Here is a 22,755-nt window from a genome sequence, read left to right as displayed (position 1 = left end):
GCACCTCAAATTCTCCAGGAGCCCAATCTTCCTTCATTCTTATTCTTCCATCTGACAGTACTTATGTATGAAACTAAACTCATCTTTTCCCCAAAGTGGCCTCCTTGAACTTTATTTTAAAAAGAAACATCTTTTATCGAGGCTTGAAATCTCTTAATCATCTTCACAATTTTATTTTCCCTTATGCCTGTCAATTAACAGATTTTTCACATTTATTCCTCCATAATATCTCTCACTGTGGTGCTTCCTTTCTTTTCCCCAGTTTGGATTTTTATTGCTACACCTAGACAGTTGTAATAATAGGCTTCCCTATCTCCAGATGTATCCCTTTCTTGTATTTTGCATTCTACAACCAAGTGTTTTTCCAAAACAAATGTTTAATTACATAATATGTAAAAGCATCAGACATTCTAAGTGGTCATTAGGGCTCTCCATCAGTATTTCCAGTTCTCCTTCCTCTAGGCACATGATATGGTTACTTTTCCCTACTTCTGTGAAATTGGATATAATAGTGTAATTTGTTTTGGTCAATGAAATGTGAGAATAGATATCACTTATAGATGGTAGCCTTTAAAAGCCTTAGACCTTCGGTGTTACTGTAACAATATACCATAGACTGGTTAGTTTATAAAGAACAGAAATTATTTTCAAGCAGTTCTGGAGGCTGGAAAGTCCAAGATCAAGGCACCAGCAAGTCTGATATCCGAGGAGGAACTTCTTGCTGTATCTTCACATGGTAGAAGGGTGAACCTTGTGTCCACACATGGGGCAAGGCAGAATGGCAAAATAGGGGAATGGACTAGCCCCTGCAAGCCCTGATCCCTTCATGAACATGGAGCTGCCATGGTCTAATCACCTCCCAAAAGGCCTCACCTCTTAATGCCGTCATATTGAGGATTAAGTTTCAACATAAATTTAGGGAGAAACAAAAACATTCAAACCATAGCGGAGCCTGTGTATGCATATCTCTTCCCTGTCCCCCTTCCACGGTGACATTTTAGATGGTGGAAACGTTTCTGATGGTTCAGGCTGCATCCCTGATTGAGGACAACATGAAGTAGACCCCTCACCAACCTGAGATGAACAGGTAGCAAGAACCCGCAAAAAAAGTTTTATTTTAAGGAACTAACATTTTTGTTTTAAACCTCTTCATAACGTAGTCTATCCCCTGTGATACAGGTTGCTAATTGGCAATTGGGATAAAATTGACTCTGGAAGTTTCTGTTCAAAATCCTCTTTCCGGTTCTAATACTTCCAAATCTGTCTTCCACTCTTTACTAGACCTCTTTGATGTTTCTCTCTATAACTTAGAGTTACTTTTGAGCATGTTTTTCTACTGCTTGGAATTTCCAACCCATTTTCCTTTCCCAATCCAATTATTTACTGCCTTCAAGTCAAGCTTAATCCTGCTTTTACACCAACCCTTACCTGAGTTCCCTAAGGGCCAGAGACTTTGAAATCATGTAACCTCTTAAATTGTGGGATATCATGTGAACTTTCCATGTTACTACTAAATGCCTGTCTCTAAGTGGAGGACAGAACATGATTCCCCCTGCCCTGCCCCTTGCCCCTCAGAAAACAGTATTACTATATTCTGAAATATGATTTCAAAACTATCTGAATTCTTATATTACTATTCACCAGGAAATGATGTGCACATTCTTCTATCTTAAAGTAACATACATGGCCATCACCTAAATGCTTTGTATCAGTAACACTAGCTAAAAAATAAATAAAAGAATGACACTAGCTTAATGACATACAATTATTGTTCTATATGTTATACATTTTAATATTTACACAGTAAACTCTTCTACTATACATTTAATATTATGGTGACTCAATAATATGCCAAAGAACCATTATTAATAATTTATTTTAGATAGAAAACTATTTTCTGCATAATAATGTTTGTTTCTTACTTACACTTTCATTAAAAGTTTTTTCTAATCTTAGCCATTTCACATTTTTATACTTCATCTTTGTTAGCAGTAATAATGATTTTTACTTTCTATTTGTAGGCAAAATCTTAGGTAATCTTATGGTATTTGAAGTTAAAAAATACTTACATATCCAGTTTCAATCTTAGTTGAAACCGAGGGAAAGCATCATAGACTTATTCTGCTGATAAAATGAAAAATTTGTAAAGTAATTTAAAAATCAGTATATAGGCAATGTCTGTATATATTAAATAGTATCTTTGAATTAGTTTATACATATATATGCATATGTATGTGTATATATGTACAGACAGAGGGTCCATGGTAACTTCTGTTTTCTGCTCCAAGTACTTTCTTGGATTGATATACATGGAATAAATCCTTATGGTCATTAATTTTCACTGAAAGTAAGAATTTGGAGTTTTTATTTTCAGATATTAATACCTTTTTAAAAAAAACTTTCATTAAATTGCTAAAAAGGATTCATTTTAGAGCCTTTGAGTATCCATCCAACAAATATTTATTGAGCTCCTATTAAGTGCCAAGTACTATGCAAGTCACTAGGGATATAATGACAAACAAAAAATAGTCTTTAGCTTCAAACCACTCATATGCTAATGAGATCTTTAGTGGCTGAAGCAATTTAACCCTTTGCTCTAGTCATCATGTGATTTCTGGAGTATTTTCCAGACTTAGAAATTTTTTTCTAAATTCAGTTTATGAAGAAGCTGAACTGTTTACTTTTGTCCACTGTGGACAACTGTGACATAATAGAAATAGTACTGAAGTTGGGATAAATAAATTAAAATTTGCATTCTGGTTTAGCTCCCTAACCTATCATTTGTAAAACAATTAAACTCTATGAGTGTTTTTCACTCCAAAAAACATTGTAATATTTATTTCATAGTTTGTATAGGATTGGAAATTAAAAGCTATGAAAATAGTATACATGTATTACTATGAAGTTTCTGGCAATCTCCATACTAAGTGACTTCTTATATTAGTTCATTCTCACATTGTTATATAAAAATACATGAGACTGGATAGTCTACAAGTAAAGAGGTTTAATTGATTCATGATTCCACAGGCTGTATGGGAAGCATAGCAGTATCTGCTTTTGGGGAGGCCTCAGGGAGTTTTGAATCATGGCAGAAGGCAAAGTCAGAGCAGGCATCTTCACACGGCTGGAACAGTAAGAAGAGAGAGAAGGGGAAGGTGCTACACATTTAAACAACCAGATCTCATGAGAACTCTATCAGGACATAATGAAATAATTTCTGTTCTTTACAAACTAACCAGTCCATGGTATATTGTTATAGTAACACCAAAGGTCTAAGGCTTTTAAAGGCTACCATCTAGAATTGATATCTATTCTACTCACATTTCATTGACCAAAGGGATGGTGCTCAACCATTCATGAAGGATCCACCTCCATGATCCAATCGCCTCCCACCAGGCCTAATTCCAATACTAGGGATTACAATTGAACTTGAGATTTGGGTGGGGACACAGATTCAAACCATACCACTTCTTTTTCTCTTGAGTTCTGTAGAAGAATAATCACACTAGGCCAACTTCAATACCAGAAATGTATAGCTGAAATTTATCATCTTTTTCATCATCATTATCATCATCATCATTATCCTCCTCATCATCTTCCTAGTAATAATTTTGTCATGCTTTCTATATACTATTTAATAAACTAGACTATATGTTTAGATCAGTGTTTCTCAACTTTAGCTGTACATTACAATAATATGGGCAGCTTTTGAAAAACTGAAAGCCCAGGTTATATTCCAGATCAATTACATCCAGAAACTCTAGGGAAGGGACCCAGCCAACATTACTTGCTAAAGTTCCCAAGGTGATTCCAATTAGGTTGAGAACAACTGTTTTGATTAATTATCTAATTAAATCTTTATAAAATCCCTACAAATAGAGATGTTCATATCTATTTTGTGCATAGGAAACTTAGGCTCAGCAAAATCAAAAGCTTTATTCAATGTCACATACCTAGTCAGTGGCAAAGCTTGGATTTAAACCCAGGTCTCTCTAGTTTTTGGTTCCATATTCTACTTCCTATGCTCTGTTGACATAATGTCAACTCTCTTTTGCCTGAACTCCACAATGGAAGGTCTAAGATGAGAGGATTCTGAGTTCAACTAAGTCTCACATTTTTAGGGTTTTCTTTGCTTAATATGATATGTTTTATTCTATATAGGGATTAACATTTTAACTTAATTGAGGTGTCAGGAAAGTTTAGGGATAAAAATGTTCCCATTCCAGATAAGAAAACAAGGAGCCTCATTATCAGATATAAATAATTGGAATAATGATTCAATGTTGTATGCAAAAATGTAGGTAGAGGTGAAAAGGAATGAAAAATAAGTTTATTGCTTTTAGAAAGCAACTAAGAATGCTGAACTCTAAATTATAATTTTTCTGGAATATATGTTTTCATTTCTTTACATCAAATTGCATATTTTTTTGGTCAAATTCTTGTAAATAAAAATAGCATAAAGTTAACTTTTGAAAGATTCTTTGAGTCTTGGCCTTTAAAAAAAGTCTTAGACTTTTAAGGAAAGGCTAGGTTTAACCCAGTCACATTTATTGTTACTGATGTATTTGGACATATTTCTGCTATATTATCTTGTGTTTTTTGATTCTCCATCTTTGTTTCTTTTTTCACCTTCTTTTAGATTTTTTTTTTTAATTTTTATTTTTTCTCGTTTTTTTTTTTTTCTCTACAGTTTTAGAAATTGCACTAATTAGGGTCGTTATTTGCAAACAGCAGAAACAAACTCTAATAATCTGAGCAGAAAAAGCATTAATGAAAAAAACATTGATAAGCTCCCAAAATTGTTGAGAAGGATAGAGTGCTAAGATAGAAAAAGAGGCACGACAAAATCTAAATAATGTCTCAGATGCATTCTCTTTAGCACACCATCACCACCATTTAGTTGAGCACTGATGCTACAGTTTACATCTTTATAGTCAATAGGTTTCAATTAATATTTTCATTGGTTTTCCACAAAACATACAACTATAACCAACTTTATTATTAAATATTAAAATATAACCAACATTATAGTTTAAAAAATATAGTCAAATTTAATCCATATCTGTATATTACTACTCAAGATAAAAAAACATTTTTTAAATTTCCCTTCTCTCTTTTTCCCATCTTTTCTCTTGCCCACTGGGTTACTATGTTTTTATTTTCTGAAGCTACACTTGAAATTGCTGTAAGAAATCTTATCATAATTATGTATTATTGTTCTCCTATGCTTTATACTTACTGAGATGTAATAGAGTAGGTTGATTAAGGGCAAAGCTAAACTGCCTTGGCTCATGTCTATTCTTCATCATCTACTAGCTGTGTGACTTTGAATAAGTTGCTTGACCTCTCTGCACTTCAGTTTTCACATTTGATAAATGAGAATAATAATACCTGCCTCTTAGGGTGGTAGAAAGATTAAATGAATCAAATCATTTAAAGTGATTACACAATTGGATATGATAAATTATAAATAAATATTTACTGTTATTTGTTTTATTTTATGCAATGATTTCTTTGACTAGCCTTCTTTTCTCACAGCCTACTTCTTGGGTTCACTTACTTGTTATCTTGGTTGATTATTTTCTTTTCAGTCTAGCTTAGGTTCCATCCCCATCCTCATCCCCATCCCTTCCAGTAATACACAATCCTGTGAAACATCGGAGTCTGTATGGCTGAAAAGTCTTTATTTCATACTTATCATACTTACTTTTTTTTTTTTTTTTTGGCAGAGTCTTACTCTGTCACTGAGGCTGGATGCAGTAGCAGGATCTCAGCTGCAACCTCCACCTCCCAGACTCAAGGGAGCTTCCTAGCCTCCCAAATAGCTGGGACTACAGGTGCACACCACCATGCCTGGCTAATTTTTTGAATTTTTTTGGTAGAGACTGGGTTTCACTATGTTGTCTAAGCTGGTCTTGAACTAAATAGGCTGAAGCAGTCTGACTGCCTCAGCCTCCCAAAGTTCTGGGATTATAGGCGTGAGTCATCAGGCCAATCATTCATACTTACTTTTGAATAATGAGTTTTGGAAAGTATAGAGATTTAGCTACAAAGTTAATTCTCTCTCAACACTTTAAAAAATATTGCACCAATACCTTCAATTGTTCATTGCTGATTTTAAGAAATCTGATAAATTGTTTCTCCTTTCTATGTAATGTTTTTCTTCTTTTCCCTTGATTTTCTGAGATTTCACTTTAATGTGTGGATATTTTTAACTTGCTTAATATGGAGTTTGTTAAGCTTAGGAGCTCCCATCATTTTGAATGGGTAACCATTCAAAACTGTAGTGTCAGATTTGGCTTCCACTGCTCTCAGGTGTCCCAAATGGTGAAAGTGGTCAAAAGTGCTCAGTGGTCAAAGATGTGATTATATTCATAAATACTTAATTTTCACCACCCCTAATTTTTTGAAATGACACTCTTGAGAACAAGTTGAGGCAACATTATTAATTAATCTGAGATGGCATTTATAAATGAAAACATATGATAACTCTTTTTATAGATAATTCATTATAATGGGTTTCATTAAAATGTGTATTCTGACTCCCTCAAAAACCTGTTAAATCTAGTATATAAATTCAGCAAAATTGCAGTGCACAAAATCAATACACAAAAAATCAGCAATGTCCCTGTACACTAATAGCAAACTATCTGAAAAAGAAATGAAGAAATCAATCTCATTTACAATAGCTACAAAAGATAAAATATTTAGGAATAAGTTTAATGAGGGAGGTGAAAAATCTCCACTGAAGACTAAGAAATATTGATGAAAAAAACTGAAGAAACAAATATATGGAAAGACATCTTGTGTTCATGAATCAGAAGAATAAATATTGTAAAATGTTCATACTACACAAAGTTATCTGCAGATTCAATGCAGTCCCTATCAAAATACCAGTGACATTTTTCACAAAAATAGAAAAAAAAATCCTAAACTTCTTATGGAGCCAAAAAAGATCCTAAATAGCAAAAGCAATCTTTAGCAAAAATAACAAAGCTGGAGGCATCACACTACCATAGCACTATCTGATATAAAAATATATTACAAAACTATAATAACCAAAACAACATGACACTGGCATAAAAATAGACACATAGACCAATGGAATAGAATAAAGAGCTGAGAAATTGTATTGCCAACTGATTTTTATCAAAGGTACCAAGAACACATAATGGGGAAAGAACAGTTTTTTCAATAAGTTATTGGGAAAGCTGAATATCCACATACATAAGAATGAAATCAGACACTTATCTCTCATCATATACAGCAAACAACTCAATTGGATTAAAGACTTAAATGTAATACCTGAAACCATGAAACCTACTAGAAGAAAACCTAACAGAGAAGTTCCATGCCATTGGTCTGGGCAATGATTTTCTGGATGTGACCACAAAAGAACAGGCAATAAAAGCAAAAATAGAAAAATAGAACAATTAAACTGAAAAGCTTTCACACAGCAAAGGAAACAACCAGCAGAGTGAAGAGAAAATCCACAGAACAGGATTTGCACACCATACAATAAGAGGTTAATATCCAAAATATATAAGAAACTTAAACAGTTCAACAGCAAGAAAATGAATGACCTGACTGAAAAATGGACAAAAAATCTGAATAGACGCTTCTCAAAAGAAGGCATGTGAATTGCCAACAAGTACGTGAATAAATGCCCAACATCACTAATCATCAGAGAAATGTAAGTCGAAACCACAGTGAGATATTACCTCACTTCTGTTAGAATGGCTATTGTCAAAAGTCAAGAGGTAACAAATGTTGGAATAGAGGTGGGGAAAAGGGAACCCTACACACTGTTTCTGAGAATGTAAATTAGTACAGCCATTATGGAAAATAGTCTGGAATTTCCTCAAAAAATTAAAAGTAAAACTTCCATATGATCCAGAACTGGGTATATATCCGAAGAAAAGGAAATCAGTATGTCAAAGAGATGCGCACTCCCATGTTTACTGCAGCACTATTTACAATAATCAAAATATGGAATCAACATAAGTATTCATCAACAGATGAATGGATGAAGAAAATTTCACCTGTATATACAGTGGAATACTATTCAGTCATAAAAAAATAAAATCAGCATGGATGAACCTAGAAAGCATTATGTTAAGTGAAGTAGGACTGGCGCAGAAAGACAAATACTACATGATCTCACTCATATGTGGAGTTGAACAAAGCTAATCTCATAGAAGCAGGGAGTAGAATGGTGGTTTCCAGAGGCTGGGGTAGTCAGGGGAAAAGCAGGACAGGGAGATGTTGGTTAAAGGACATATAATTATAGTTAGATAGGAATAAGCTCATGAGATCTATTGTATAGCATGGTGGCTACAGTTAATTACAATACATCGAATTCTTGAAAATGTAAAAATTGGAGGTTAAGTGTTCTCACCACAAAAATGATAACTGAGACAATATATTTGTTAATTAGCTAGATTTAACTATTTCACAATGTGTATGTACTTCAGAACATCATGTTGCAAACAATATATATGTACAATTCTATGTCACTTGAACATTTTTTAAATGTATACTTTGATTCTTGTCAATCACTTTCATCTTGCAGTCAATAATAAAGTAGATATAAAAACTTAAGAAAGAAAAATTAAATAAATCAATGTCACTATTTTGTTCTACAAACAGAAATTTAATATATGATTAAAGTGTCATCACCAATCCATGCAGGAAATGTGAATTATTTCTACTAGATCATTATGTGGAGAAAAACAAAACTGAATTTCTAGTTAACAATATATAAACAAGTGTACTACAACTAGATTAAAGACTGATAAGAAACATAAAACTACAAAGAGAATGGAATATAATGTAGAAAGATATCTGTGCAATCTAGAGTCATGAAACACTTTAACAAAAACCCAAAAGGATAAAGATGAAAAATTAACTAGCTTGATTATGTCAAATTAAGGCTTTTTGGTTCACCAAAGAACATCAAGGGCAAAGATGAAGATAAAACCAAGGAACAGTAATACATACATAGAAATAAATTTAACAAATGATGTTAAGACTTCCACAGTAAAATTATGAAACTGTATTAAAAAGTATGAAAGACTTAAATAAATGGGGAGATATACCATAACTATATCTTTATATCTTAAAAATGTTAGTTTTTCTCAAATTGATGCATAGATTTAAGGCAAATCATGTTAAAATCTAAAAAGAAAGAAACTTGATAATCCATTTATAATATTTATATAGAAGATTACAGGGAAAAATTGCCAGAAGAATTTTGAGAGCGTATGTATGAAGGATGGACTTATTATTTAGATAATAGGTCTTTTTATAGAGCTATGGTAATTAAGATCATGTGATACTATTGCAGAGACAGACAATTAGACTAACAGAATAACATAGAGCTCAGAGGTTGACCCACACATGCATGGAACTCATACACGAGAGGTGTATTGTGTCTGAAAAGTGGGTAAGGAAGAAATTCAATGAATAAAGCTGGGAAAATAGTATACTCATGTCAATTTGAATTCCTACCTCTCATGATATACAAAAATCAATTTCATACTTTAAATCCTTGATAGAAAAATATAAGTGATTTCTCCTAAACTTTAAGATAGGGAAATACTTATAAAATAAAACAGAGAAAAATTGACCATAAAAGGAAGAATGAATAACTGCAACTTTTCCAAGTAAAAATTTTTGGTTATAAAAGCAAAGCTTGAAGAAAATGAAAAGACATTTCAAACTAGGAAAACGTATTTACAATATTTACTATTGTTAAAGAATTGGTATCAAAAAGGCATGAATTATTCTTATGCCAATAAGAACTCAAAAATATCCAAGAAAGGCCGGGCGCGGTGGCTCAAGCCTGTAATCCCAGCACTTTGGGAGGCCGAGGCGGGCGGATCACGAGGTCGGGAGATCGAGACCATCCTGGCTAACACGGTGAAACCCCGTCTCTACTAAAAATACAAAAAATTAGCCGGGCGAGGTGGCGGGCGCCTGTAGTCCCAGCTACTCGGAGGCTGAGGCAGGAGAATGGTGTGAACCCGGGAGGCGGAGCTTGCATTGAGCCGAGATGGCGCCACTGCACTCCAGCCTGGGCGACAAAGCGAGACTCCATATCAAAAAAAAAAAAAAAAAGAAAAAATCCAAGAAAATGTGGGCAAGATATTTCACCAAACATATGTGTGAGAAAACCTACGTGTTCAATGAAACACAAAGTAACAATCCCTGATGATCAGGGAAACATATAGGAAGAATGCAATAGGATACATTTTTATACCCATTTAATTAGCAAAAATTATAAACTCGCACAATACCAAGTGTTGGAACGCTTGTAGATTCACAGTACCTATTATACACTACTTTTTGAAGGATAATTTGATGCAGTGATTTAGAAAACAGTTTGGCATTACCACAGCAGAACATTTGCCTACCCCATGACTCAGTAATTCTGTATCTTAGGTAAATAAACAAAAGAAATCTAGTACTTGTGCACATGTTTCACCAAAGACATGTAAAATATTCATAGTGGCACTGTTCACAATAGCAAAAACTGGAAAAACAGAAAAGCACATAAACAGGGTAAATGTGATATATTCATATATTCACATCCAATAAAATAACATATAGTGGTTAAAATGAATGAAATACAGTGACAAAAAACTATGATTTTTCTCCCTTTCTTTTTATATAAATGTGCCACGGCGATGAAGGCTTGTTTGTTCTCTCGATTTTGATACAGGATTCTTTGACTGGTCCGGCACACTAAAAACAAGTCGATTAAACAGAGAAACATAATTCCAAAATTTACTACAGTGGAGCCCCCAATAGACTTAATCCAAGTCATGGGGTTTAATCCATAAAGATTTTCTGCCACCTGATCTAATGCCTCAGCTCCAGGCACAACGGATAAATGAGTTTGAGAGGCTTCAAAAATTTGTTTCTTTAATTTAGTTATGTCCAATGATAAATTATCTTCCCTACCCAGAAGGTGTCCTTTGACCATTTCCCATGAATCATCAGTCTCCTTATAGGAATACGGAGTGATACAGAAATCAGAGGTATTCCAGTGGCACTGCATTTGCATGTGATGTTCGAGACTCATTACCTGATCTCCAAGCCAAATAACAGATGGCTTTAAATCATTAATTTGATTAGCCAATTTTTGATCAATGCCTTGTTGAGAATTCCACATTTGGGTGGAATTGGCTTGCCAATCATTAACAAAATGAGCCGTTTGAATAGACTGACGTAACGCCATTCCCGGCAGTGGTGGCTATTGCAGTGACTGTAATTGGGCCCATGATCACAGCGATTAAAGTGCAAACAAATCTCTTAGATCTTTTTAGAATTTCCTGTAACACTTCATTAATTAAATGTATTGAGGGGGAGGATTCCCAAGGTCTGGGCAAAGTTACCGGAATCCAGATTCCTTCTCGAGCTCAAACCAACGTTACACTTTTCCTGGAGTCAAAATGGGAGTTAATATAAGTGTATAAATGACAGTTAATGCGTTGGACAGTTTGATTGTTCGTCCAAATTTTGATATTTCCAACTAAAAGTATGTAAGGAGGCTTAACACAACTCTGTACGGGAACAGTCAGCTTGGAGGTAAGTAAAGCAGAATGTCTGAATCTATGTTGATAATGAGAGACGGGGATGGTAGTGGGGACAACAGACAGAATAGTTTCCCCTTCCCATACTCACAGTCCAGACATGGCAATAGCCAATTTCCAAAGTTCTGGGTGTTCTGGGCTCAGAATGGGGAGTATCATATTAGGCCTCATAGGGGTAATGCTTTTATCTTCCCATTTTAAGGGAAAGAATGAGCTGAACTTCCTATGCAAAGTAGAATGATGATTCTCGTTCTCCCGATAAGAAATAAAATAAGTAGCCTCCAGGCATTCCTTTCCGCCAGATGAGCAATTGTTTTTTAAATAGCCCTTTGGTGCCCAGTCTATTACTAAACCATATGAGTCATTTTTTAATATTACTGCATGTGAGTTAACACGGTCTTCCCAAATTAAAGTTTTAGATGGGCCCTCAAAATTTTTAGGGCATGGTTTTCCTGCAGGCTTATAATGAAAGTATGGGGTATCTCCCATTACTCCCTCTTTCATTTGTTTTAAAGGAGAAAGGGAGAGGCCAGAGACCAAATATCCCAGTTCCTCTGTAGCTGATTTATCCGGAAGATAAGCAGCCCAGACTTGAGTTTCTAGATGAGTACAAGCAGGTGCGTGTCCGAGGCACAGAGGGTGGTATTTATAACCCATAGGAACATTAAATTCAGTGCCTTCTTCTCTTGGTTGAATTGGGCAACAGTCATATGTAGCTCCAGGCATCCACATACTATCATTAGTATAGATTTCTGCAGGAGCATTCATCCAGGTAAGAGGTCGAATAAGTGGAGGAAAAGGCACATAAGCCCAATAAGAATAATTATGTGTAGCAGGTAAATCAGTGTGAGAGGAAATTGGTGAGACAGAAAGTATGAAGTATAAAGAGGAGAGTCATTACCTATTGTAAGCGAGATTGAGTGCTGAAGGAGGAGGAGAAAAACAGAGGGATGTTATTTTCAGGCTAATAGAAATGGTGAGGTTTTTAGGTTCGTAAGGAGAAAAAGAAAGATAATTAGAAGGGGGATTAGTTAGCTGGGTCTCTATTGCCATCAGAGAGGATTGAATTTGACTCATTGTGATTTGGTGTGCCTGCTTCTGAGGAGTTGGCATAGATCTCACCACGTCTGAGGGCAGTCTCTGACACAGACATCTTTTCCCTATGGTTTTCTTTTGATGATCTCCTGGAGAAACACAAGCATATTCTCTTTCCCACGTTAAGTAGAATCAGAGAGAGTATTTAAAGGTTTGAGGAAATCCTGTAAGGCAGTAATCACAGCAATTAACTCTGCCTTTTGAGCAGAAGTATAAGAGGTAGAAATAAGCTTGACTGTAGGACCTATATAACCAGCATTGCCATTACTGGAGCCATCAGTGAACACTGTAATGGCCTCAGGAATGGGCTGATCTTTGATCGTTGGTTAATTGAGGGACCATCCAAGACGTCATTTTTATAAAATCAAACAATTTGTTCTTTGGATAATGATTGTGAATAACGCCAATGAAATCAGACAAGTGAATTTGCCACAGTACGGAATGTTGAAAGGCGGCTTGAACTTCCAACCGATCCGACATGTACCAGATTTCTTTTTTACTAGAAACACAGGGGGAAAGAGAGGGTTCCACATTTCCAAGTTGTAACAGTTCAGAAACCAATTGACTTAAAGTCTCCAGTTTTTCTTTAGAAAGTGGCCACTGCTGAATCCAAACGGGTGTGTCAGATTTCCATTGTAAAGGGATAGGATCAGGAGGGGTGGCAGCTGCCAACACTAAAAAGGATAACCTAAAACCGCCCTGTTTTGTTTTATAGTAACTGGGAGGGGTTTAGTAATTCCTTCATGCTTTGGACCAAGACCGAGCCCAGGAACAAACCCCATGTTTTCCATCATATGCTGACTGGGAATACTCTAAGAGTTATGTGGAATATTAATTTCAGCTCCTCATTGTGCCAGTAAATCTCTACTCCAAAGATTAATGGGAATTGGCATGATATAGGGCTGAATTGTACCCTTTTGACCATCAGGGCCAGTGCAAGGCAAGATAAATGTGCTTTCATACACTTTCATACTCGGCTTTTCCAACACCTACTAGTCCCACGTTAGCGGGATGTGTAAGCCAGGAGGAAGGCCATAAACTAGAGGAAATAACAGAAACATCAGCACCAGTATCTACTATGCCCTCAAACTTTCTTCCTTGAATGTGTATGGTGCAGGTGGGCATTGTTTAGAAATTACATTAATTCAATAAGCAGCCTTTTCCCCGCCAGAGCCCATCCCAGGGCCACGTGTCTTATTTCCTTTGTTTAAAACAATATTAGGTAGTAAAAGCAATCGAGCAATTGACTCACCAGCCAGAATGGAAACAGGAACCTTGGCAGACACGATTAATTTAATCTCATCAACGGAATCAGAATTAATGAGACCAGTATGAATGATGATACCTTTAGCCGAGGTGGATGCCCTACCTAACACCAGACCCACCGAACTTTGAGGTAAAGGGCCAGTGACCCCAGTAGGGACAATTAAAGGCAAAGAGTTAGGTAATAAATTCAGAGGAATAGTACTACGGAGATCAACCGCCCCGCCGCCTACCATGGAGATGGACAAGCATTGTACTGAGACAGAAGGAGAGACTGGTCCCCATTTGGGTTGGTTATAGGTAAGTTTGTTTGTGCTGGGGGTTGCGTTGGGACTGCCTGAAGTGGAAACGCAACATTGGTCTGAGTCTAAAGGGTCCCATTTGACGTTGGGGCCTGGGACTGGCCCCACTCCCTGTTTCCCTGGTGTTGTGGCAGGGGATTTCCATCTATATCATACTTAGAGAGGCAATTACTTGCCCAATGTTTACCCTTGCAACAACGTGGGCCAACAGTAGCAGCAGCATTTGGCTGTGTTTGTTGAGTAGACTTGGCTGCTTTTAAGTTTTTAACAGTGCAATATTTTCGAGTATGACCAAGTTGGCCGCAATTATAGCAGACTCCAAGAAAAGAATTAGTGGAACTAGTTTCTTCGGTGTCCTTCATGGCCCGTGCCCACAGAATAGCTTTGTAGGTATCTGATCCAGTGCCTTCACAAGTTCTAATATATGCAGGCAACATCCTGTGATCACATAAATTTTGTCGTTGGACAGAATGCATGGCCATTTTACACTCATAGTTCACATTTTCAAAAGCTAACATATGAAGGAGAATACCTTGAGTGCACTCATCAGAGACAGATTTTTCAACAGCATCTTGTAATTTAGCTAAAAAATCAGGGTATAATTCAGAGTGACCTTGTTTAACCATGGTAAAAGAAACAGGAGCTTGGCCTGGGGCGCATAATTTATCCCAAGCTCTCATACACACATTTGTTACTTGTTTCATGGTAAGAGCATCAAAGTTTAATTGGGCATAAGTATCAAAGAAACTATCAGAACCTGTGAACTGAGCCTGAGCAATTAGAATGCCATTAGCCTGATATAGCTGAGCCTGCAAACAGGCCTCTTCTCACCACCAGACTGAGATGGGGTAAGAACAGCTTTTTGCCAAAAGGTCCAAGTCTAAAGGAAGTAAGGCGAGCTCCATACAAAAAGCTTGTAATACCATTCTAACATAAGGAGAAGTAGGACCATACTGAGTATAAGCATCCCTAAATTCTCTTAAAAAGGTAAGATTGAGCAGTGCATGTTGATGCAGACTGGAATCAGAGTGTGAGAAAGGGGAATTGAAGAAGTAGAAGAAGCAGAAGTATACTGGTGATTACGGGCGTCCATGTGTGAAGAACGGTACTGAGAAGTAGGCTGAGTGGATGGCAATGTGACCAGCTGAGGAACTGAAACGACACTGACAGGAGGGTGAGGGGCTAAAGTGGATGGGGGAAGGCCTGAAGAATTACGGGTAAATTGTACTTTGGTTCTGGAGCCATTAGGTAACACTCGGAGGCAAATGCTACAAAGATTGGAAGAGGGAAGAATTAGCCTATCTACGGTCCCGGGCTGTGTGAGTCCAGGCTGCAGGAGCTTCAAGTACCAGCTTTTCATGAAAAGAAGTGAGATCATTAGGGGTAATGTTAGGCCAAAGTCACCAGAGTTAGACATTGAATTTTCAGCACCTTAGGTGGGAGAGGAGTAGCTGAAGGGAAAGGCTGATCAGATAACAAAAGCCGTGTGGGAAAGGAAAGTTGAGGAGGTATTAGGATGGCATGAACCAAGGCCCAATCACCCCAAACAGTAACGGGAACATAATTCCCTGTGGAGACCAGTTACTGGAATGCTGCAACAAGATCCAACACTTTTACATATATGGTTCTTCTTTCAGGAAACCAAGGACGGTATTTTTCCAAGGAAACCAAGGCCCTGAATAGAGTGACCATATTTTCCATGGTTACTCAGACACTTCCCTGTTTTAACAGGTCTACATATAAGGTTCCTTTTTCAGGAGACCAAGGATAGAATTTTACCACTGCCCTGAACAGAGTGACCATATTTTCCAAGGGCACTTGAACAATTCCCTGTTTTAACTGGAGTTTAATATAGAAGAGATAAGTATAATTTTTATACTCTGTGTGACCCATAGTTAACCTGGACCATACACAGACTACTCACCAGTCATCAGGGAGTCGAACACGCATATCTGTGGACCAAACCAATGACATTTCTCTGCACCTACCAAAGGGAATCGAGTTCCCACATGCACTTAGGAAAAAAGAAAAAACCACCAGGCGTGCCGCCAGATATCGGGGAAAACCCCACTCCTGATATTTAACGTGGGTTTTTTTCTATTTCCCCAAGCATTGGCTGTTCTGAGAAATAAAGGGAAAGAATACAAGAGAGAGAAATTTTAAAGCTGGGTGTCCAGGGGAGACATCACATGTCGGCAGGTTCCATGATGCTCCCTGATCTGTAAAACCAGCAAGTTTTTATTAGCGATTTTCAAAAGGGGAGGGAGTGTACGAATAGGGTGTGGGTCGCAGAGATCACATGCTTCACAAGGTGATAAAGTATCACAAAGCAAATAGAGGCAGGTGAGATCACAGGACCACAGGACAGGGCAAAATTAAAATTGCTAATGAAGTTTCGGGCACGCATTGTCATTGATAACATCTTATCAGGAGACAGGGTTTGAGAGCAGACAACCTGTCTGACCAAAATTTATTAGGCGGGAATTTCCTCATCCTAATAAGCCTGGGAGCGCTACAGGAGACTGGGGCTTATTTCATCCCTCTGGCTTCGACTGTAAAAGATGGCCACCCCCATGGGGGCTGTTCATAGACCTACCCTCAGGGACGCATTCTCTTTCTCAGGGATGTTCCTTGCTGAGAAAAAGAATTCAGCAATATTTCTCCTATTTGCTTTTGAAAGAAGAGAAATATAGCTCTCTTCCACCTGACTCACCAGCAGTCAGAGTCCAAGGCCATCTCCCTTGTTCTCTGAACATTGCTGTTATCCTGTTCCTTTTTCAAGGTGCCCAGATTTCATATTGTTCAAACACACATGCTCTACAAACAATTTGTGCAGTTAACGCAATCATCACAGGGTCCTAAGGCGACATATATCCTCTTCAGTTTACGAAGAAGATGATGGGATTAAGAGACTAAAGTAAAGACAGGCATAGGAAATCACAAGGGTATTGATTGGGGAAGTGATAAGTGTCCATGAAATCTTCACAATTTATGTTCAGAGATTGCAGAAAAGACAGGCATAAGAAATTATAAAAGTATTAATTTGGGGAACTAATAAATGTACATGAAATCTTCACAATTTATGTTCTTCTGCCACGGCTTCAGCCAGTCCCTCCATTCGGGGTCCCTGACTTCCCACAACATGAATTAATCTTAGCAGTATGATAATACAATAATTAAATGAAAAGTTAATTCTCAAAAAATTACATGATGTTTATTTTCCTTTTATCAAGATAAAAATAATTTAAAATTACTCTATTTATTTACATTGAATATATAAACAGTAAAAACATATAAAACAGTAAATATATATATGAGTAAATACACACAAAAATAAAGTTTATATATATAAACTTTAGAAGCAACAGTACTATCTAAACAGGAAAGTTGAGGAATGATGAAAAGAGGATAATCGCTGCCTGATTTAGGATAGTAGGTTGGTGAAGAGTACTGTAAAATTAGATGTAGATTATCTAGGCCACAGATTCTGTTTGGGGATTGAGGTTTTCCAGGTGGTTATTATGTAACCAAAATTAATAAATGAGTGGAAAAAAGCAAGCAGGACTTACATAAACTGGACCCTTCCTTACACCATATACAAAAATTAACTCAAGATGGATTACAGACTTAAATGTAAAACCCAAACCGCGAAAACCCTGGAAGAAAACCTAGACAATACCATTCAGGACACAAGAATAGGCAAAGACTTCAGGATGAAAACACCAAAAGCAATTGCAACAAAAGCCAAAATTGACAAATGGGATCTAATTAAACTTAAGAGCTTCTGCACAGCAAAAGAAACTATCATTAGAGTGAACAGGCAACCTACAGAATGGAAGAACAATTTTGCAATCTACTCATCTGGCAAAGGTCTAATATCCAGAATTTACAAGGAATGTAAACAAATTTACAAGAAAAAAACAACCCCATTGAAAAGTGGACAAAGGATATGAACAGACACTTCTCAAAAGAAGACATTTACGTGGCCAACAAACACATTTATAAAAAGCCCAACATCACTGATCACTAGAGAAACGCAAATCAAAACCACAAAGAGATACCATCTCATGCCAGTCAGAATGGTGATTATTAAAAAGTTAAGAAACAATAGATGCTGGCAAGGCTGTGGAGAAATATGAAAACTTTTACACTGTTTTATGGGAATGTAAATTAGTTCAACCATTGTGGAAGAGAGTATAGTGATTCCTCAAGGATCTAGAACCAGAAATACCATTTGACACAGAAATTCCATTACTGGTTATATACCCAAAGGATTATAAATCATTCTACTATAAAGATACATGCACACATATGTTTATTACAGCACTATTTACAATAGCAATGCCATTGAACCAACCAAAATGCCCATCAGTGATAGACTGGATAAAGAAAATGTGGCACATATACAGCATGGAATACTATGCAGCCATAAAAAGGAATGAGATCATGTGCTTTGCAGGGACAAGGATGAAGCTGAAAGCCAACATCCTCAGCAAACTAACACAGGAACAAAAAACCAAACACCACATGTTCTCACTCATAAGTAGGAAATGAGTGATGAGGACACATGGACACAGGAAGGGGAACAACATAAACCAGGGCCTGTTGGTGTTCGGGGGTAAGGGGAGGGTATTCCGAGGATGGGTCAATAGGTGCAGCAAACCACCGTGGCACACATATTCCTAGTAACAAACCTGAACATTCTCCACATGTATCCTGGAACTTAAAAAAAAAAATCTTATGAACTCAAAGAAGGAAACAACAGGCACTGGGATCTACTTGAGGAGGGAGGGTGGGAGCAGGGAGAGGAGCAGAAGAGATAACTATTGGGTACTGGGATTAATACCTGGTTGATGAAATAATCTGTACAAAAAACCTCCATGAAACATGTTTACCTATGTAACAAACCTTCACACGTACCTGTGAACCTAAAATGAAAGTAGTATATAAATAAATTAATTAATTAAATAAATAAATGATCATGAGTAACCCAATGTTGTTTATTTGCAGTCTAAGGAAAAACATTAAAGTTAAACCAACAAGAAACAAGTATCTCTAGATTTTACAGAAACAGAAATTATATGTAATTTGTTACCTAACTCAGCCTAAATTTACTTTCTTTTTACAACAATTAGGCAATGCAAATTTTTTTGAAAACATCAGATCTCAATGGTTTATCCCACTCTACACAATGTCTCCTCCTAATTTATCCTAATTTTTTGGATCGGAAAATCATGCCTATTGTAACTACATTTAAAAAAAAACTAAGCACTGAGTTTCAACATTTATGCCACTACAGAGTTTTCTAGAGGTGAACACTGTCCTGGTCATGACACAACCATCATCCTACCAGGCATCCCTGAGCTACATGTAATTCCCCTGATTTCCTGGCTGGATTTTATTCTAAACTCTTTTATTGACACATTACGCTCCTTTCCTCCACACTTGCCTAAGTTCTTTGTATCCTGTCATTTTCAACTTGGGTGTCACCTGGGAAACCTTCCTTGTTCTCCCTACCACCTATTACTGCCTGGGCTAAATTTATCTCTGTGTGCTCCAATGTCTGTATTTATTGCAGAATCTAGAAGACTAAATGTTCGTCGGTGTTTTTTTTTTTTTTTCCATTCGACGTGAGCTCCTGGAGGGCAAAAATCTATGCTTCATTTATTTTTGTATCTCCTTAATCTAACTCCATACCATGCCTATGCTTTCTTCATTTATAAGTGAATTTCTTTCTATGCAACTTTAAGTAAAACACCCTATTTCTTATAATTTTGTGTTACTACACTTTACAACTTAAAAAATATTTATAGTTGTGTTTATTGGGTGAACATTAAGTTCTGCAAATCATTTATGTTTCAACAGTCGACTGTCAACCCCACCTTAATCAGAGACACACGTGTCATAGCTATGGCTACTATTTTATCTGACAGCAAGGCTACCCATCTCACTAGAAAGGAGCTCATTTTCCCATCAGACATAATGAACACTTAAGGAAAGGCTATGCTTGAAAGAAAACATTGCTTCATAGAGTTATGTCAACCCATTGACCATATGTAAATATTTACATAGACACTTTCTGCCTCTGGTCAATGAGTAGGTTTTTGCTTTATATTTCTGGAACCATGCTTTAGAATTGCTTTAAGATACTAATTAACATAAAATGCACCCCACTCCCACTGTCAATGTATCTTATAATCTTAATCAGCTAACAACAACCCAAATTCCCAGAGAGGGTAACCATGACATAAGAAGTGACTGGTGTTGAGATTCCTCTATTCTGTATTAGCACATGATGGCAATATAAGAATCCTAGAAAATCTAGACCACTCTTTTCAGAGAAATCCTTGAGCTTATTTTTCTTTATTCACTGTAGAAATAGTTTATTCGCTGTTAATTATTTCTGCCTTGTGAAAAAAAATGTAGCTAGTGGAAAGGAAATGGGATTGAAATTGCGACAGAGTTCAAATCCTGGTTTCCTGGTTTCAGATTGTCACTTGAATTAGTTATTTAATCTTTATGAATCTCACTTTCCCTATCTGTAAAATGAAGATAATACCTACACTGAAGATCAATGTTAGGGTTACAGAAAATGCACTTGGCACACTGAGGTAGAGAACGTGCTCAATGATGAGTTGCCATTATTACTAGATGTGAGAGGAAGAGAAGACCAGTTACCTAAATCTGCATTTTTTATCTTTTTTTTTGTTCTTTGGACATGCTTTGCTTCTAGAGGTGTATGTACATCCTATTTTGCAATGAGTATTTATGAGATTAATGAAGCTATTTGGAAACCATCACCTTCAGATAGAGAAAATAGCCATTGTGTGACATGGGTACTTTCTGATTTCCTCTGAGTAACAGTGGGGTTTATAACTGTACTGATTGTATGCAGTCTGCTTAGTTTGTATAAACAGTTACACATTTCCTTAATACCCTGAATGTATAGATGGCCAAGTGAAAGAAAACCTGTTCATTTTATTCACAATTGAGTGCATCAAAACACTGGAAATAAGAAACAATTCAAGATGTAATCTATATTTTTTGCACTGCTTTAGAGATACATCCTTTTTTTTCCTGAGGCTAAAAGTTAAACTTCTGGTCTACACTCACTGTGCATATGATAAAGACAGTGCTGGGAAACGGGCTTGCTGCTGGCCCTCGCCTCTACTCTGGCCCTGGAGATGTGTTTATTTCTTTATGCAGATCTGTAAACCTTTCCCCAAGGCTAGAATTTCCAACCAAAATAATCCTTTAAGGTTTGTTTAGCTCCCATCGAATCACTTCAAATATGTAGGTGTTTTTTTTTTTCTTTCATTCTTTTTTTTTTTTAATAATAAAAAAAAAAAAACCTTCCTGATTCTGAATGAGGATTTAGTTAAATGCCTGTTTAAGAATTGATGAGTAATTTAAAGGATTTAGGAGAACATTCTGTGCTATTATATGCAAATACATGCCATGCATGGCTCCCTATGTCATTAACCTGGCAGTCATTTCATGCATGACTCCCCATCTTATTAAGCTAGCAGTATGGAATATTTGATTTACTAAACTGGCATGAACTACTTAGTGTGCTAATATAGGAATATAACTTTTAAATTTCTTTGGAATAACTATCTTTGAAACAGATTCTTGAAGACGATAACATTATTTTGACAGCTGTGCTCAGTTTCTAAGAGTCTATTTTAGGAAGCGTCTTATAACTGTAGAAATGTACCTGTGTGATTTGAATGAACCATACAATAATTGAAAATGAAAACCATCATAGAAATAAGAGTCCTTAGAATTCAGTAGCAAGTGATTTGACAACACAGGTAAATAAATTTGGTAGAAGCGTTTGCTTTTAGACAAGATGTGTGACAGTATGTGGTTGCCTGAGAGTCTGCCACTGGGCTCCGGGTTACCATGATGTTCTGAAAACTCTTTTTATAGCCAAGGCTCCCCTGGCTTTCCCCAGCTTTCGTTGCCATAGCAGCATTCATTGGCCATGGGATTTACAGAAAAAGAGAGAGAGAGAGAGAGAGGGAGGAAAAGAGGGCTGTATGTTTGTAAAGTTGGTGCAGTGCCAAATGTAGCAGGAATTATAAATTCAGGATGCTGGATTCTTCCTTTAGTGTCCATTTCAGCTAGTGCCTAATGTCACCCACATAATCGCAAACCACTCTGTCATCATTCAGACCAGCTGCGTGAAATGAGACAAAGGGAAATTTAGCAGCAAGGGAGGAAATGGTAATTTAAAAGGCTTTTAAATGATGTTTTCTATGTTCCTCAATCAACAATGTTTTAAAGCCTTTAATTTTTTTTCAACAATAGGATTTCCTTGTTGTGCTGGCTTGACTGATGACATATTAGCACTGAGTTGGCCAAAAAAATGTCAGAGACTAGAAAGGAAGTCCAACAGATAAATCTAAAAGCAGTTAAAAAGGAAATATTTATAGTAATTTTCATTTCTGCTAAACTTTTTGCATTTAAATTACACAGATAAATTTGGCTTCACT

General features: G+C 36.5%; 1 long non-coding RNA gene across 1 annotated transcript in view; it reads right to left on the bottom strand.

Annotated features, from left to right (window-relative positions):
* Positions 1-22,755, bottom strand: part of LOC123571885 (uncharacterized) — a 124,029-nt gene that overhangs the window by 53,620 nt on the left and 47,654 nt on the right. The window lies entirely within an intron of this gene.

Source organism: Macaca fascicularis, chromosome 2 (assembly GCF_037993035.2).
Source record: "Macaca fascicularis isolate 582-1 chromosome 2, T2T-MFA8v1.1".
In the NCBI taxonomy this organism is placed as follows: domain Eukaryota; kingdom Metazoa; phylum Chordata; class Mammalia; order Primates; family Cercopithecidae; genus Macaca; species Macaca fascicularis.
Note: the sequence above shows the minus strand (reverse complement) of the source record. Positions and strands in the feature narration are given on the sequence as shown.